Source organism: Pan paniscus, chromosome 13 (genome assembly GCF_029289425.2).
Source record: "Pan paniscus chromosome 13, NHGRI_mPanPan1-v2.0_pri, whole genome shotgun sequence".
Taxonomy (NCBI): domain Eukaryota; kingdom Metazoa; phylum Chordata; class Mammalia; order Primates; family Hominidae; genus Pan; species Pan paniscus.
Genome location: NC_073262.2, coordinates 80,868,344 through 80,886,658, shown reverse-complemented (window position 1 = coordinate 80,886,658; position 18,315 = coordinate 80,868,344). Strand labels below are relative to the sequence as shown.

At 39.6% G+C, this 18,315-nt stretch overlaps 1 protein-coding gene across 27 annotated transcripts in view; it reads right to left on the bottom strand.

The window, feature by feature from the left end:
- The window catches only part of OSBPL6 (oxysterol binding protein like 6), a 202,717-nt gene that overhangs the window by 154,827 nt on the left and 29,575 nt on the right, over positions 1–18,315 (bottom strand). For 10 of the 27 annotated variants that reach the window (XM_034954580.3, XM_055108813.2, XM_055108817.2 and 7 more), the window contains one exon: positions 10,521–10,608. The exons of the other annotated variants lie outside the window; for them this stretch is intronic. The gene's annotated coding sequence lies outside the window, so the exon portion shown is untranslated. The remainder of the gene's footprint in view (positions 1–10,520; positions 10,609–18,315) is intronic. 27 annotated transcript variants of the gene reach the window in all.

Sequence of the window (18,315 nt, the reverse complement as noted above, 5' to 3'; positions counted from 1 at the left end):
CATAGAAATCCCTAAAGAAAAAAAGAAAGAAAAGATTGTAGTCCATTGTTATCACATTATTTATTCAATAATTATTTCCCACTATATACAAGGGACCATGTGCCACATAATGGATAAGATGGATTACTGAGCCAAAATTAGGATACTATCTGAGAACTATGAATAGGCCCCTGGGGACAATTAGTAATGATAGTGGTATAGAAATAATAATAGCAACTATTAATTATTAACATTAACTTTTAGTAAGTGATTATGTGAATGGTTCTCAGCTAAACACTTTTTATTTTTTGAGAAGGAGTCTTGTTCTGTCGCCCAGGCTACAGTGCAGTGGTGCAATCTTGGCTCACTGCAACCTCTGCCTCCCGGGCTCAAGCAATTCTCCTGCCTCAGCCTCCTGAGTAGCTGGGATCACAGGCTCCTGCCACCACACCTGGCTAATTCTAAACACTTCTATTTATTTATTTATTTCGTTAGTTAGTTAGTTAGTTTTGAGATGCCCAGAATGCAGTGCAGCGGCAGGATCTCGGCTCACTGCAACCTCCATCTCCTGGGTTCAAGTGGTCCTCCTGCCTCAGCATTCCTAGTAGCTGAAACTACGGGTGTGCACCACCATGCCTGGCTAATTTTCGTATTTTTAATAGAGATGGGGGTCTCGTCATGTCAGCCAAGCTAGTGTCGAACTCCTGACCCTTAAGTAATCCACCTGCCTCAGCCTCCCAAAGTGCTGAGATTACAGGTGTGAGCCACCGCACCCAGACTTATTTTTAACTGTGGCAAGATACACATAAAATTAAGGTATTAAGTACATTTATACTGTTGTACAACCATCACCATCATCCATCTCCAGAACCTTTTCATCTTCCCAAACTAAAACTATGTACCCATTAAAAATTAACTCCCCATTCTCGCCTCTCCTCAATTTCTGGCAATCACCATTATACTTGAATATTATGACTTCAAAAGTATAGGCAATAATATACTTCTATTTGAATCCACTTGTCTGTAGGGTAACTTTTTCAACTAAGACATTGAAATGAAAAATCAAAATAAAATATACTTAAATTTGTGTGTAACAAAGTATTAAAATTTGATTTTTTTTAAAAATGAAGTTCAGGCCGAGTGCGGTGGCTCACACCTGTAATCCCAGCACTTTCAGAGGCTGAGGCGGGTGGATCACGAGGTCAGGAAATCGAGACCATCCTGACTAACACAGTGAAACCCCATCTCTACTAAAAATACAAAAAAAAATTAGCTGGGCATGGGGGCAGGCACCTGTAGTCCCAGCTACTCGGGAGGCTGAGGCAGGAGATGGTGTGAACCCAGGAGGCAGAGCTTGCAGTGAGCCGAGATCACGCCACTGCACTCCAGCCTGGGAGACAGAGCGAGACTCCATCGCAAATAAATAAATAAATAAATAAATAAATAAATAAATAAATAAATAAAATAAAGTTCATTAAATTAATAATATCTTAGAACAGGGTTCTCACTGTTATTTTATTTTTTTGAGACAGGGTCTCACTGTCGCCCAGGCTAGAGTGCAGAGGCGCAATCTTGGTCACTACAACTTCCACCTCAGCCTCCCAAGCAGCTGGGACTGCAGGCATGTGCTACTGCACCCAGCTAATCCTTAAATTTTTTGTAGAGATGAAGTCTGACTATATTGCCCAGGCTGGTCTTGAACTCCTGGGCTCAAGGAAGTGTTAGGATTAAAGGTGTGAGCCACTGTGCCCAGCCATCACTGTTAAAATGTTAAATATTATTTTCATCTTCCCTCATCTTTGTAAAATTTCTATTTCATATAACATAATTCTATTGCACGTGTATCAAATTTATTTATAAACATATTTTAGGTGTAACATGTTCAAAACCTTTTTACTGATGTAGTATACAGCCAAAAAATGTTTGGGGAACTGGTGATATAAAGGACTGTGATACCATTAATGGGGATCAGTGAAAGAAGGGAAGGTGAGAACTTTGATTTTGAAAATGTTGAAATATATTTTTTAATGTGTCATATAGACGATTGAAAGGCAAAAGGACACATAAGCCTGGAGTCCATCCAACAGACAAATCTATATTTGGAAATCATCCACGTGGAGGTGACCGTAACAGGTGGGAGAGGGGATAGGAAAATGTGAAAAAGCACACAGCAGAGGCCCACATGAGTGGGGGGGAGTGCCTACATTTAGAAAGTATGTACAGTAGAACCCCTTATTTTGGGGGGATATGTTCCAAGATCCCCAGTGGGTATCTGAAACCGTGGATAGTACCAAGCCTGATTACTATCAGTAGGAACATTGTTCATTGTCTTCCATCCACAACCTTAATGCCTTTTCTGTCTTAACTAAGCATCTATCAAGTATTATGGCCATAACTTTTGCAGTCTGAATATGACAGCAAAACCAGCAGGAATTTTTTTTTCCTTCTTCCCAATTTTACAGATAGAAGATTTGTTCTTACCACAGCTCTCAGCAACCTCAGCTTAGGCTTTATTCTTTTTCCTTATTAAATCAAGAACTTTCATCTTTTTACTTAAAAGAGGTACTTTATGGCTTCTCTTTGGCATATCTGAACTGTTGGGATCACTAGTCTTGCACTTTGGGGCCATTACTAAGTAAAATAAGGGTGACTTGGACACAAGCACTGCGATACCATGACCATCTGATCACTGAGATGGCTACTGAGTGATTAATGTGTTGACAGTATATATGCTGGAAAAAGAGATGATTCATATCCCGGGTGGGACAGAGCAGGGCGGCATGAGATTTCATTATGCTACTTAGAATGGAGAGTAATTTAAGATGTATGATTTGTTTATTTCTGGAATTTTCCATATAATATGTTCAGACCTTGGTTGACCATGGGTAACTGAAACTGCAGATAAGGAGGGACCACTGAAGGAGGCAGTCAGGGAGATAGGAGCTGACCCCAAAAGAATACATGAGATGAATACCATGACATGCTGACAGTGTTAAAAGTTGCAGACAATCAAGGAATTGAGAAAAGGTCATTCCCTGGATTTGGCTGCCAGGTCACTGCAGACCTCTCAGAGCATTTTCCAGTAATGAGTATTGTCAGAAACCTAACTCAGGATTGACTGGATGGTGATTCAGTGGAGATAAGAAGTGAGTGGTCCACAGAGAAGCTTGCAGTGATGGGAATGAGAGGAGGGTAGCGATGGTTGGAATGGCTTGATTGCAAGAATCATTTCTAAACCAGTGGTCCTCACAGAGGACTAACTTTGTGCCTCCAAGGACATTTGGCAATGTCTGGAGACATTTCTGGTTGTCACAACTCCAGGGTATTACTAGCATCTGGTGGGTAGAGGCCAGGGTTGCTGCTGAACATCCTGCAACAGACAGGACAGGACCCTACAACAAAGAATTATCCAGCCCAAAATGTCAACCATGCTGAGGCTGAGAGAGATCTGAGTATTTTTGGATGGTGAGGAGCTACTAAATTTAAATTACAATAAAGGAAGAATATAACTGATAAATCAGCATCTCACAAGAGTGGGAAGGTATATGATTAAGGAAAGAAACAGATGGGTGGGCAACAGAGGAGACCTTTTCAATGGGTGAGCAATAGAGGAGACCTTTTCAAATTGTTTGAAACAGGAGGAATGAAAGCATAGGCAGTAAGAATGCAGAGAATTTGAGACAAAAACAAAACAAAACAAAAAAACAAATTGAGGAAACGTGTATCTGATAGCCTTGATCTTACTAGAAAAGTAAGCAGCAAGAATTCTGCAGAGATATGGGGACAGAAGTAGGGTCTTGGCGAGGAAAACACTTGGAACAGCCCCCATGGAGGTAGAAACAACTAGAAGGACATGAAAGGATTATTAAGTAATCCTCACTTAAGTACAGTATACTGTGAGGGCCCAGCAGCAGGGGGAATAAAAATATCAACTCAGTGTCCTGAATATCTTACGCAAAAAGTTATTTATCCCCAGAGTAAAAGGTAAAAGAATGACATTAGGGTTTTCTCAAGGTCAGTATTGGCCATATGGCTGAGAGAGTATAAGAGGTAAGAGAAACTAGACAGTCCAGCTGAATTAGCCTACTTGAGGTCCAAGCTAAGGCCATGAAACCCAAACCAGAAGAACAGAGAAGACAGGAAGGAGGCTGGGGGCTGAAGTTAGGGCAATGCCAGGTTGAGTAAAAGGAAAAGTGAAAAAGAGAAAGAGTGATAGGGAGCTATGGTCAAAGATGGTAATTCTGGGGTCTCAAATCCTGGAGGATAAACTGTTTCAAATTATCATGAAGGTTAAGACAATGTTATACTTATAAGTGACTGTAGACAAATTCTGGCATCCAAGCGGGGGCAGGAGAATTCAAGCATCCTGGACTACATCATACATTCCTACCAGCATCAGTCTTTGGAGACCACTTATTTGAGAATATGTCTCTGTTTACAAAAGCCAATCACACTGTCACTGGATCCCCTGGTATCTCCCACAGCACATGCTGGTGGTATGGCCATCTGAAGTTAGTAGAGACTGGCTGGGTGACCAAGTTCCCTGTCACCAGGGGTAGCAGGCCCACACAGAAACCAACGCTGTCTGACATCAGACTCTCCCAAAAGGGCTGCAGGTGCAGAAGGATGATATCATGATACAGTAGCATATTGTAATTACAGGATGGACATTGTGAATTCTTTGACCACTCCACTGTGGTAAAAAGTGAAATCCAAACTTTACATCCAAGGCAAAATTAGCTTTCTTTTCTTGGCTACTGAACTCTAATTAATTGAACTAAGACAAAAACATCATTAAGCACTACTCACTAAACTTATAATTTTTTTTTCAGGATTAAGATATAAGAGTATTTCATCATCATTTTAGCTGCTACCTTTAGCATAAGCATGTTCTATCATCTTAAAGGGATAATTTAATTTTTAAGAGACTGTAGCAACTAGAAACAAGGATTAAACAGAAGCAATGGTTGCAGAGAACATATAAAATGAGAATACAACTTGTAAAAAAAAAAAGTCTAACTTGTTAAAACAAGTGATATAAAATTGAGACATTTAAAAATTGAACCCATGTAACAAGCCTGCACATGTACCTCCTGAATCTAACGTAAAAATACAACAAAAATTGACATTTTCATAAATGTTCTGATTACATTCCAACATCAAATAAAATATCCAGCTATGAAAAGGTCATTTTTCATTAAAGACACCCAAGGAATAGTTCTTTATGCTAATGAAAAATACTTGAAAATTTTAAAAAGAGGAACCAAACCATCTAAAAATTAGATTGTTAAGCCATAGGCATATTGATACTTATCAAGCACTGTGCATCTTTTTCCAAATAGAAATTGTATAAAATGCCAGGTGCAGTGGCTCACGCCTATAATCCCAGCACTTTGGGAGGCCAAGGCAGGCAGATCACGAGGTCAGAAGATTGAGTCCATCCTGGCTAACATGATGAAACCCCGTCTCTACTAAAAATACAAAAAATTAGCCGGGCATGGTGGCACATGCCTGTAGTCCCAGCTACTCGGGAGGCTGAGGCAGGAGAATCGCTTGAACCCGGGAGGCAGAGGTTGCAGTGAGCCAAGATTGCACCACCGCACTCCAGCCTGGGTGACACAGCGAGACTTTGTCTCAAAAAAAAAAAAAAAAAAAAAGAAAAGAAAAGAAAAAGGAAAGAAAGAAAAGGGAAAAAAAAAGAAATTGTATAAAATTATCTGTTTCAATGAAAGGAAGAAGAGATACAAATAAGACCACAAAAAAACCATTAACCCCAAGATTATATATATATAACTCAACCCCTCCACCAAAGTATTCTATAATTAAGTAATTCATGCATCAGGACCAATGTCTTGCCTCTTTGACAATTAATGAACATTAACTGGGAAGGTTTTTGTTATATATATTCTACTGCATACTGTTCAAAGGGATCCAGAAAAGTAATACCTAACAAATAACCCATTTATTAAGTATGTTCTTTGTATAACAGAAGAGTATCCGGCAAAGTACCTATTCTGGAGCTCATCACAGAGGTTAACAAGATAAATTTAGAAGTTATCCAAACATATTTGATAAGGTGGTAAGAGTGAGTGGGATGATTCACAGACAAGGCAGAAGAAGAAGAAAAAGGACCCAAGGCCAATCTCTCTGAAACAGTGGTTCCCAGGTTTTAGGGAGCTTCTTAAATGACTACCAGACTCCATTCCTTGAATCTGATTCAGAGTGTTTGGTGTGTGGCCCAAGCAAATGGGTTTCGTAATAGGTACTACAAATGATTCCAAAAGCAGGTACTGTCTGGAAAAGCCTTTGAGAAAAACTACCCTAGATCATAAAAGGAAAAATGGATAAATTGGACCTTACCAAAATTAAAAACCTTTGCTCTACAAAAGATCCCATGAAGAGGATGAAAAGACCAGTTAAGACGGGGAGAAAATATTTACATATTTGAATAAGCTCTGTGGATTGTACTAATGTCTATGTCAGGGTTTTGATACTGTACTATAGTTTTGTAAGATGTTACCTTTGGGGGAAACAGTGAAATGTACACAGTACCTCCCTGTACATTTTTCGGCAACTTCCTGTGAATCTATAATTATCTTAAAACAAAAAGTATTTTTTAAAAATGACTCTCTCTCTCTGTCTCTCTCTCTCTCTCACTGGTAACAGGCCGGTAGGTTATACTGCGGCCTGAAATACATTTTATTCTAAAAGGCTTAAGTCCCGCAAAGGCTGGCAACTCACAACCTGTGAAATATTTAATGATGACAACCTGAATTGGACAGATATTCTCTCCAACTCCATATACATTCAGATTCAACTGCAAAAGTTGATGTTGTTGTCATTATTATTACTATTTCACTTTCTAAAGTATTATTATGACAGGTACCATAGAAATTGAGTAAATGATATGACTTCAGACATATATGGTAATTAGCATTAAGAACTGTTATGAAAATATTTCCATTTTCTTCCGATTAATGTAATACTGAGTGAACATTCAGTCTTTAAGACTATATGATTAGTATTATTAAATAGCTGAATAAAGTAAATTATTCAACTCTTGAGGAAAAAAAACTGCCACTAGAGAACTATTACTGTCTCAATATATAAAGCGTGAGGCAAGAGTAGTTTCAGTGTCTCTAGAATTGTGTCTACTGTGAATAATATTACTAATGATAATTACTAGTGCTTATAGAAGAATTATCATGTGCCAGATACTGTGCTAAGCTCATCATCCTAAGTAGATCAGCTTAACATTCACAACAACGCATGAGGTGGGTACTGTCACTAAAGACTCAAAAAATAGTGAGATTAAATAGCCTGTCCATGGCCAGATCCCTTCTGATGCCAAAGTTCAGCCTCCAGGTACTGAACATTGACTGAAATCTCCCTCCCTGCCCATGTGTCATCACCTCCTTAACATTTCCAGAGGCTGAGGGATCCCCAGGATGATGCTCTGAGTCATGTGAGTGAAATCAAAGACACTGATGTCTGATGAGGTTTTTAATCTGACACTAAACATTTCAATGACTAAAGTAATAATATCCCCAGTAATTCTGGATGAAATAGCATTGAAAGCAAAACTGCCAGAAATGAAGGGGTCCTACTCTCAGATGGTTGAGAAGCCTCAGCAAACACAGAGGATGCAGCCATGATAAAATAAGGCCAAGTAAAACCCATGAAAATGGCCACAGGTTTCAGAGAGCAAGGCCGGTTCGCAGGAATGAGATATTCAGCATTGGAAGTTGGTTGTCATCCGATTTCTAACTTCACCTTTACTGTGTATTTCATTTCTGAAGCAAATTCAAGGATTCTTTTTTAAAGGGGAAGAGGCAAATTCCAAACCTATCCAAGCCTGAAAAAGCTCCACTTCCCATTTCTGCACTCAGAATATCGAACAGGTTTCTTGAATCAGCTGTTTTGAAGGTACTTGAAGAATTGTAACAAGTAGAAAATAAGAATGTAAAGTTCCCAATATTACAAAAATAATTACCATCTAGGCAGTACACCATGGAGTGTTTCTACTCAGGCCATCAGGAATTAGCTTTGTATAATTGCTTGATATCCAGTGTCGGTTGCAATTACAAATTATCTGAAAGTTTTAAAAGAGTCAGGTGTTCTGAGTTATTCTGAAGTGTTTCTCAGAGACAGGAGTTAAGAGTATACACGAGTACATCTGAGGCCCAGTAACAGGTCCTACCCCCACTACACAGAATGGAAAGGTACTGCGAGGGATATTTCTGGGGTACTGCTTTTGAAAGACCAATTGGGAGCTGTTACCAGAATAAAGTACTGGGCTGAGTAGAAACCTCAATATTCTGGTAATAAGAAAAAAAAAAAACAGCACGTGATTTCAAGACAGTAAAAACAATAAGCAAAATGTAATATGTTATTTAAATGCTAAGAGTAATGAGCTAGGTAACTGTTTCCTCCTCTATAAAGCAATAATAATAGCAGCTAATGATTATTTTGTGAAGTGTGACAGTGTCCTACTCACCTTTTGATTTAGCCATCACGACTACCTTATAGTACAGGTTCTATTATCCCATTTTACATATGAAGAAATTGAGGCTCAGATAGGTTCAATAGCTTATCCAAGATCATGCTGCTGGTTGAACCACAGCTGGGACAAGCACTTTTGAGTCCAGAGCCTTCCCTTCTCTTTAACCTTGGTGCCCTGTGTCTCTGGGATTAGTAATTTCCAAACTTGGTTACTTCCTGGAAGTCACGGTACTCATTAGAAACATAATTTGAGAGTCAGAGGATGAGGGTCAAAAAATAAAAAAAGCAATAATTGATATATTAAATTTAAAGTTAAAATGTACCTTTAATATGTTATAAAAATATATCTTCGTTATCTTAGACCAGATTCTAGAATAAGCAGCAAAATATAGCAAATGTTTAAGAAAAATGTATAGGAAAAGCTTCAAATAGAGGAAAGCTATAATATTATTTTGACTAAGTGAGAAAAGATATTATTGTTTTACCCAGTTTATGGATCTGAGCAGCAAAACACCTGTGTCTAGTTTCTATGGCATAGGAGTACATTTTAAGAACCCCTAAGATGATTACCAAAGACATGGAAATTTCAACAAGAATTAACAGTGTTTAAGTTTATAAATTTGCTTAATAGATTTGCAGAGATTAAAAAGGATGCTAGACCAGGAGTTCAAGACCAGCCTGGGTAACGTAGCCAGACCCTATCTCTACAATAAGGTTTTTTTGTTTGTTTGTTTGTTTTTTAATTAGAAGGACACAGTGATGCACTCCTATAGTCTCAGCTATTTGGGAGGATAAGGCAGGAGGATCACTTGAGGCCAGGTGTTCAAGGCTGCAGTGAGGTGTAATCATGCCACTTAACTCCAGCCTATGTGACAGAGCAAGACCCTGTCTCAAAAAAAAAAAAAAAAAAAAAATGGGACCACCCTGGTGGTGGTCAGGATGGGGGAAAGGGCTGCTCATATTGGTATAGAAGTTAAGAAGAAATTACTTAGGCAGATAGTAAGGGTACAGGAGTCCTTGGTAAGGTTTTCCTTTAATGACAAGCAGCCCCAAAATAATTTTCCAACAAAGAGCAGCCTGTAAAATCGAGCTGCAGACATAGACAAGCAAGCTGGAAGCCTGCACGGGTGAATGCCGGCAGTTGTGCCCATAGTAATATACTACCTGGGACTAGGCATGTTCAAAATGGCGGCTCCATCTTCTCTTTTTGCCAGCCACATGTACAATAAGAAGCAGACAAGATGGCCTGGCCAAATGGAAAGCCCATTTGCATAATAATATTAGGTGGGGTGACCAGATTTCCCTATGTGCTTTGTAAACATTACACCTGGTCAATCTAACCTGTGGGCCCTAAGTAAATCAGACACTACTGCTCAAGCCTTCCTATGAAACCTGCTGAGGTCCACCACAGGCCAGCCTTTTTCCCATTTTTGGACACCCTTCTCTCACAAGAGAGAGAGCTGCTCTCCTCTCTCCTTTCTTCTGCCTGGTAAACTTTCCATTCCTTAACCCACTCCGTGTGTGTGTCCCTGTCGTTAATCTTCTCAGTGCGAGACGACAAACCCCAGGTATCTACCCCAAACAACAATGCTACTTCAATATTCTGTTGTGGGTAGAAATGTATATATATGTTCACTATAGTGCTAATTATAAATCAGAAAGTGAAAGCTATTGAAATATCCCATGACAGAAATTTGTTAACAATCAGACATGTATTTATTGATATGGAAGGTATCTGTGCTATAAGGTATAGGGAAAAGGCAGACTGCAAAACCACACAAAAGCATAATCCCGTTTCTTTTTTATATTTATAATCTAGGTAGGTAGACAGACCAAAATGTTAATGGTTATTATTTTTGTAGAGTAGGTTTAGGATACTCATACTTGTCCTTTGAACAGTTACACCTAGGGCTAAATTCTGCCTCCCACACAATGCACCACACACAACCTTCTCTGCATTAAAGAAGTTGGTCAGAGGCTGATCTTGGTGACTCAAGTTCTCTCGGGCACCTTTCACGTTTAGACATATTTCATAGTACCTTTGAGACTTCCTCGGGTATTATATGCATCCATACTTCATGTCTTCCACTTTTCCGAGGGACCCAGTATGCCAGTGAAGATCAGAGACTATGAAATAACAAAATCAAGGTTAAGGTCTAGGTTGCAAAATAAATCAAACTGCGCCCACCTATTGCAGTAAAACTGCAAACTGCCTTCAGTATCCATTCTCTGTTTTTTCCTGTCAGGAACAGAACAACTTCCTCCACCACCTCACCTCCACAAGTTTTCACGTGGCACATGATCAGCCAACTAATCTACAATTTCCAGCCTCAGAAACAGGGTAGGGCCATTTAGCTCTACCCAATGGGATCTGAGCAAAAGGATGTGGGCAATGTTGTGTCACAGCCTTTAAAAAAGGAAAACTGCTTGTCCAATCTGTCGCCTCTCCTCAGCACCCAACCTTCCTAAGGGTAGAATGCAGAAGTGCTCCTAGCTGGCCAGCTTCTACCCTGAAGATGAGAACAACACTACGAGTGATGGTTGAGCAAAAAGGCAGAGAGACAGAGGGGTGGTCCATTTCTAGATAGACTAAGTGGTTCTCAAACTTTAATGTAGATCAGAATCACCTGGAGGACTTGTTTAAACCAGATGACTAGGCCCACATCCAGAGTGTCTGAGTTGCTATTTGCATTTCTTCTTTTTCTTTTTCTTTCCTTTTCTTTGAGACAAGGTCTCATTCTGTAGCCTAGGCTGGAGTGCAGTAGTGTTAGCATGAGGCTTACTGCAGCCTGGACCTCCTGGGCTCAAACAATTCTCCCACTGTAGCTTCCCACGTAGCTGAGAGTACAGGTGCACACCACCACACTTGGCTAATTTTTATGTGTTCGGCAGAGATGAGTTTTCGCCATGTTGCTGGGGCCAGTCACAAACTCCTGAGCTCAAAAGATCCACTCGCCTTGGCCTCCCAAAGTGCTGGGATTACAGCAGTGAACCACCTCACCGGGCCCACAATTTGCATTTCTAACAAGTTCCCAGGTGATGCTAATGCTGCTGGTCTGGGGGTAGGGAAAGGGAATGGGAAGCACGCCTTGATAACTAATGATCTAGACCTGCTCTTCCATTATGGTGGTCACTAGCCAAATGTGGTTACTGATCACTTCAAAGGCGGGTAGGGAGACTAGGGAACTGAATTTTTAATATTATTTCATTTTAATTAATTTAAACACCATGCACGGTCTAGAGATCATTCAGAGACAAGGCTCTAATCTACCCCGTGTGTCCTCCAGAATTCACGTGTTGGAAATTTGGTCCCCAGTGTGGCAGTATTGGGAGATGGGGCCTGTAAGAGGTGATTAGGTCATTAAGAGGGATTCATGTCACATTCTCAAGAGACTGGGTTAGTTAACACTAGAGTGGGTTGTTATAAGGTGGGGCCACCCCTTGTGTTTTGCCCTTTACACACACTTGCTCCCATGACCTTCCACTTTTCTGCCATGCTGTGAAGCAGCACGACGCCCTCATCAGATGTGGCTGCCCAATCTTGGACTTCCCAGAGTTCAGAGCTGTAAACTAAATAAACCTCTTTTCTGTATAAATTACCTAGTCTCAGGTATTCTGTTATAGCAACAGAAAATGAACTAAACACATCAATATTCAGTTCAGTTAATGGTAAACTAAGTATATTTAGAACATCCTGGGTTTGTGAATCTACTTTTTCAACTATAAATTTTATGAAATCTAAATACAGATCAAGTATTTCTGATGAAAATTTGGCATCCAAGTTCAGATGTGCTGTAAATGTAAAATACACATCAGACTTTGGAGACAATATGAAAAAAAGAAGGTAGACTATTTCACTAATAATTTTTATATCATTATATGTTAGCATAATATTTGGGTTATATTGGGTTAAATAAATGTTAAAACTAATTTCACTTGTTTCTTTGTCCTTTTTAACTTGGCTATTAGGAAATTTAATATTATGATATATGTGGCTTAATTTTTTTATTTTTATTTTTTGAGATGGAGTCTTGCTCTGTCACCCGGGCTGGAGTGCAGTGGCACAATCTTGGCTCACTGCAAGCTCCGCCTCCTGGCTTCACGCCATTCTTCTGCCTCAGCCTCCTGAGTAGCTGGGACTACAGGCGCACGCCACCACACCCGGCTCATTTTTTGTATTTTTAGTAGAGATGGGGTTTCACCATGTTAGCCAGGATGGTCTCGATCTCCTGACCTCATGATCTGCCCACCTTGGCCTCCCAAAGTGCTGGGATTACAGGCATGAGCCATGGCACCCGGCCGTGTCTTAAATTTTTATTGGATGACAACTAAACTATTAAATGAATGAGAGAAAGTGGAAGAGATACCTTCTATTTTGTTTGCACATTAGTTTTGTTTGGAATATCTCTGTAAGCTCTGCTTAGTCTATATCCTGATTACTTCTTATGCAAAATGTATAATTTCCAACTGCTGTAAATGTACTGTGCTACTCTTTCTTTTCCACTTGTCCTAGTCTTTTTTTTTCTTCTTTTATTCTACCTCAATTGCACATAATTAAATTAAACATAATATTTGATATAAGACACATTCACATGTGGGTCATGCAGGCTGCCCTCATTCACACATGCTTCATTTTTAATGTTATAATAGCAATAGAGAAAACACAAAAATTAAACTTTGATAATAACTTATCTACCCAAATGGTCCTCCCATCTCATCTTCCTGCCTCCCCCTACTGAGGTAACAACCATCTTGAACCCCATACTCAACATTCTACTGCTTTCCTTTTTAATATACTATCATCTTGTTTATATCTATTCCTAAAAACTATGGTTATAATTTTAGTTGCTCTTAAACTTATAGAAAAGGGCACTATGTGTAATATCTTTAGAATTTTTCCATTTAATATTGCATTGCTAAAATTCATCTATGTTGCCATTATTTCATTATACTTCATTTGGATTTTGGCATGTATTCCATTGGATGACTATACCACAGTTTATCCACCCACTCTTTTGTCCGTAGACATTTGAGTTTTCCCAAGTTTTTTATATGTACAGGGCAAATATCAACATTTCTGTATTTCTTGATGCACACGTGCCAGAATTTATTTTATATGTAAACCTGAAAGAGTAAAATGCTGAGTTGCAGGAAATGTGACTGGTCAATTCTATGACATAATGCCAGAACTATTTTCTGTGGTTGTTACAACAATTTACTAGCAGGGTATGAGATCCTGTGGATCCATATTTGCCCTAGCTCTAGATATTAACAGACTTTTCCATTCTTGCCAATTGAATGGGTATAAAATGGCATCTTTATGGCAGTGACTTGCATTTCCCTCCAAATTACAAATAATGTTAAACATTTCTGATAAAACTTACCCATATGTATTTCCTTTTTTGTAACTGCAAAATACCCATGCATATCCTTTGTCCATTTTTCTAGTGGGTTGTTCACACTTTTCATCCTGAGTTATTGGACTTCTTAATATATTCTTAATATATTCTACTATCCTTTCATCTTTTGTGTGTAGCCATCACCCAGTTTCAAAAATGATCAATTTTGTTTCATTTATATCTCCAGCTATTCAACCTTCATTCCCAGAAATTGTATTGAAGCAAATCTCACACAACATACAATTTCAATAAGGCCTCTTTAGATTAACAATATTCTTAATTTTAATGGAGTCAAATGTGTCAATATTTTCTTTTACATTAAATGCTTTTTGTGCCTTAAGAAATCTTCTCTTTCTCTGAAGACTAAAAGTCTTAAAGAAAACTAAGGAAATCCTTTTCTATCCAAGTCTAAAAGTCTTAATGTTTTCCTTCTAACATTTAAGACCTAGAACTTTCTCAAGTTGACTTTTTTGTATATAGTATGAAGCAGGAATCCGTTAAAGATAACCATTTCTTCTCTGTTCCATATACTGAATAGCCCCTCCTTTTCCTACAAATCCGACATACACCAAAGTTCTAAACACATGTGAGCATGTCTCCAGCTCCTATAAAAAGGATTATTTCATAAATAACTTCTTTTCCAAATGCTTATGCTTCCAAAGGGCAAGGAGATCCTTATAGAACAGGGATATGTGCACACTGTGAAGGTTTTTATTCATTTGCCTCTTCCCACCCCAGACCCATTGTCTAGCCTTCTCTGCCCTTCTCTGGGCTCCAGGAAGCTGACCTACACCACCCAGCATCCCTTGCCCACTGCACCACCAGCACGGAAGGTGACTGCACCACCCAGCATCCTTTGCCCACTGTGCCACCAGCATGGAAGGTGACTGCACCACCCAGCATCCCTTGCCCGCTGGCTTCCAGAGGGCTTTGGCTCACAGAAGCCACCAGCAAGAAAGTGAGAGCCAGAAGAAATGAAGTATCTATGCGCAACCCATCTCCTTGCCCACCCCTACCCGGGCTGTCACTGCATCCACACTTCCCCCTCCATGACTAGAGCTCTCAGTGGGCCCTAGGAACACAGCTTCCTCCCTTGCTGCTTATGGCCCAGAAAAGGTATTGGTTCCTTCTGTTACTAGCTCCGGGCTGCTTTGCCTTCCTTTGGGGGTTCCCTGGACTCTGCCCTCACCACTTTAAGTCATTCTGTCATTAAATATTCTTCAGGTAAATCTTCAGGATATGCCATCTGATATGGTTTGGCTCTGTGTTCCCACCCAAATTTCATCTTGTAGCTCCCATAATTCCCATGTGTTGTGGGAGGGACCCAGTGGGAGATGACTGAATCATGAAGGTGGGTCTTTCCTGTGCTGTTATCATGATAGTGAATGGGTCTCATGACATCTGATGGTTTTAAAAACGGGAGTTTCTTTGCACAAGCTCTCTCTTTGCCTGCTGTGTAAGATTGTGACTTGCTCCTCCTTGCCTTCTGCCATGATTGTGAGGCCTCTCCAGCCATGTGAAACTGAAAGTCCAATAAACCTCTTTCTTTTGTAAATTGCCCAGTCTCGGGTATGTCTTTATCAGCAGCGTGTAAACAAAATAATGCACCAGCCCCTACCTCCCAGGGCTCTGACTGACACCACGGTTTTCTGTAACTACAGAATCCCATCACTAGAGAACATCTGAACAAACTCAAGGGTCTGAAATCCAGACACTACCTTCACTGTCCAATATTTATGGAGTGACTACCTTGGATAGCATACTTTACAAAGTGCTGGATGTGCCAATTTCAACTACTGTAAAATTTGCATCTCTCTTATACTCAGTCTGAGATCTGCAGAAAGAGGGGGTCTTCAGAACAGTTCTGAGTATTTCAGCAGTGAGTCACAGCCTTTTTTCTTTTCTTTTCTTTTCTTTTTTTTTTTAAAGTAATGGGCATCTGAGCAAGGGTTCTGTGGTCAGCTTACTGCTCTCTAGAGAGGCTTTCATCCCAGGGCTACACAATGCCTTTCTGCCTATTAGCATCTGCGTTCATTCAGCTTATTAGAGCAACTAAAACACTGCCACCTGTCATAATAGCCATCCCGGCATATCTATAGATTCTTTAGATGTGTTTTGTTAAACACACACACACACACACACACACACACACAGACACACACAGAGAGAGAGAGAGAGAGAGAAGCAGAGAGAGAGAAAGAGAGAGAGAAGCAGAGAGAGATAAAGAGAGAGACAGAGACACAGAGAGAGAACTATTTATTTTTCAGACAGGGTCTTGCTCTGTTGCTCAAGCTGGAGTGCAGTGGTACAATCTCAGCTCACTGCAACCTCTGCCGTCCGGGCTTGAGCGATCCTCCCGCCTCAGCCTCCTGAGTAGCTGGGACTACAGGCGCATGCTACCACATTCAGCTAACTTTTTAATTCCTTGTAGAGATGGGGTCTCATTATATTGTCCAGGCTGGTCTTGAACTCCTGGAGTCAAGCAATCCTCCCAGTTCAGCCTGCCAAAGTGCTGGGATTACAGGGTTAAGCCACCACACCTGGCCAGAACTGACTTTAACTACACTAGTTTCTAATCTATAACAGTTCTGATTCATGAAAGAAACAAATAAAAATGCGTCCTATAATTCTGAATGGTGTCATTCTGATTCTGGACACAGGATTTACTCAGGCTGCAATGGAAAGTACAGGAAGAAGACAATGTTATTTCCTTAAAAAGGAGTCAATCAAAGACATTCACATGCAAGGCTGTTTCAGTGAAAAAATATTTTCATTGCATTTTCAGAAGTCTCCAAAGTTCTTTTTCCCTCTCTAGATAGTCATTTATTGGCCATGGATTTTTTTTCTAAACATAAATTTTCAATCTGCATTCTTGGTGTACTTCTGCTCACTCTGCAATAGACAGTTTTCTTATTCACAAATCATTTGCTCTTATTCACTATTTAGTGTCTACCATTTGCTTCAATGCAACCTTCTCTTCCCTTCCGGCCTCTCTTACATCCCTTCTCTCTTGATCCCCCTTTCCTTTATTGTCTCCCTTCCCCGGGTTCATTGTGAGATCATGGCATCCCCTCACTTCCCCCCAATATTAACCAAGTGTCCTAAAATCACTGCTACTCCAAGGACAGAGTTCCTCCCTTCAGATGTGGCGTTCCCCTTGGGAATTGGGCTATCCTTGGGGCATTTGATTAGAAGCCAGTAAGGTTGCCCAGGCAACCATTCCAAATTGTCCTAAGATGACTGGCCAGTGTGTTTTCCGCAGCCTGATGTGAAGGTCACACTAGCCGACCCTGTGACAGTTAAAGGCAAAGTCTCTGTGCAATCAGCCACAGGCCCAGAAAACATCCATCAAAATGAGTTCAATAACATTTGCATAATCATAAAATTGTCAGACTCCCAAGGCCATAAGGACCCACTCAAAGCTGTTTCAAAGAGCCAAAGATACCAGATTTGAGAATGAGTAACAATAGGTGAGTGTGCTAAAATCATTAAAAAGAACACTTTAAAACCCAACCAAATGGAATCCAATCACTTAGTCAGTGTAAATACTAAATACTCAGTTTTCTCAAAGGATTTAAAAACAGTTCTACCCAAGGCAAGGAATAAACTGAAGGGCCTGGGAAACGTCACTCCATATCCTTTTACTTTTTACAATTTCCTTAATTGTAAAACGTATTTAATAAGCAAGAGCCAATATCGAAAGATATACCTATACCCACTTAACTAACAATACATTTGACAAAATCTCAATCAAGATTTGAATCCAGTGGGGGAAAATATCTACAACAAGGCAGACGAGAAATCCATGTCTCTAATACATTGTGCTCTCACAAAACAATAAGCCAAAACAGGAATATCGTTAAATAAAAATGGGAAAAACACAAAGGAGGGAATGTAACCACAAAATTCAAATGGCCAACACAATACAGAAAAATGCTCTGTCTGAATAATAGAGATGCAATTTAAGACAATGTAAAATCACTTTTCACATAACAGGTTGATAGAGAATCAGAGTAAACTTTTAGAGTGAACTAGTAGTAAGTCTTACAAGGCTTCAACATCTTTAAGAAGTTATTTTAAGCACAAAATCAAGCAAGTACATACTCCTGTGTACAAAGATGTTCATCACAGTGTTGCTTATGGCAACAACAAAAAAATAGGACACAACCTATGTGTCCACCAAATCTCTGCAGCCATTATAAACAACGATAAATATAGAGCTACCAACTTGGAAACACTGGGGAAAGGAGAGGCTTATAAAGCAGCAGGTGTGCATGACTATTTTTATGAAAAATAAATATAATAAATGATTTACAGGAATATAAATACTAGAGAAGAAAATCTGAGTATTTAACACCAAATATTATCTATTTCTGGATAGTGGGATCATTTATAGGAGATTTTTATTTCTTGGAGGAGGGTCTATCTTATTTCT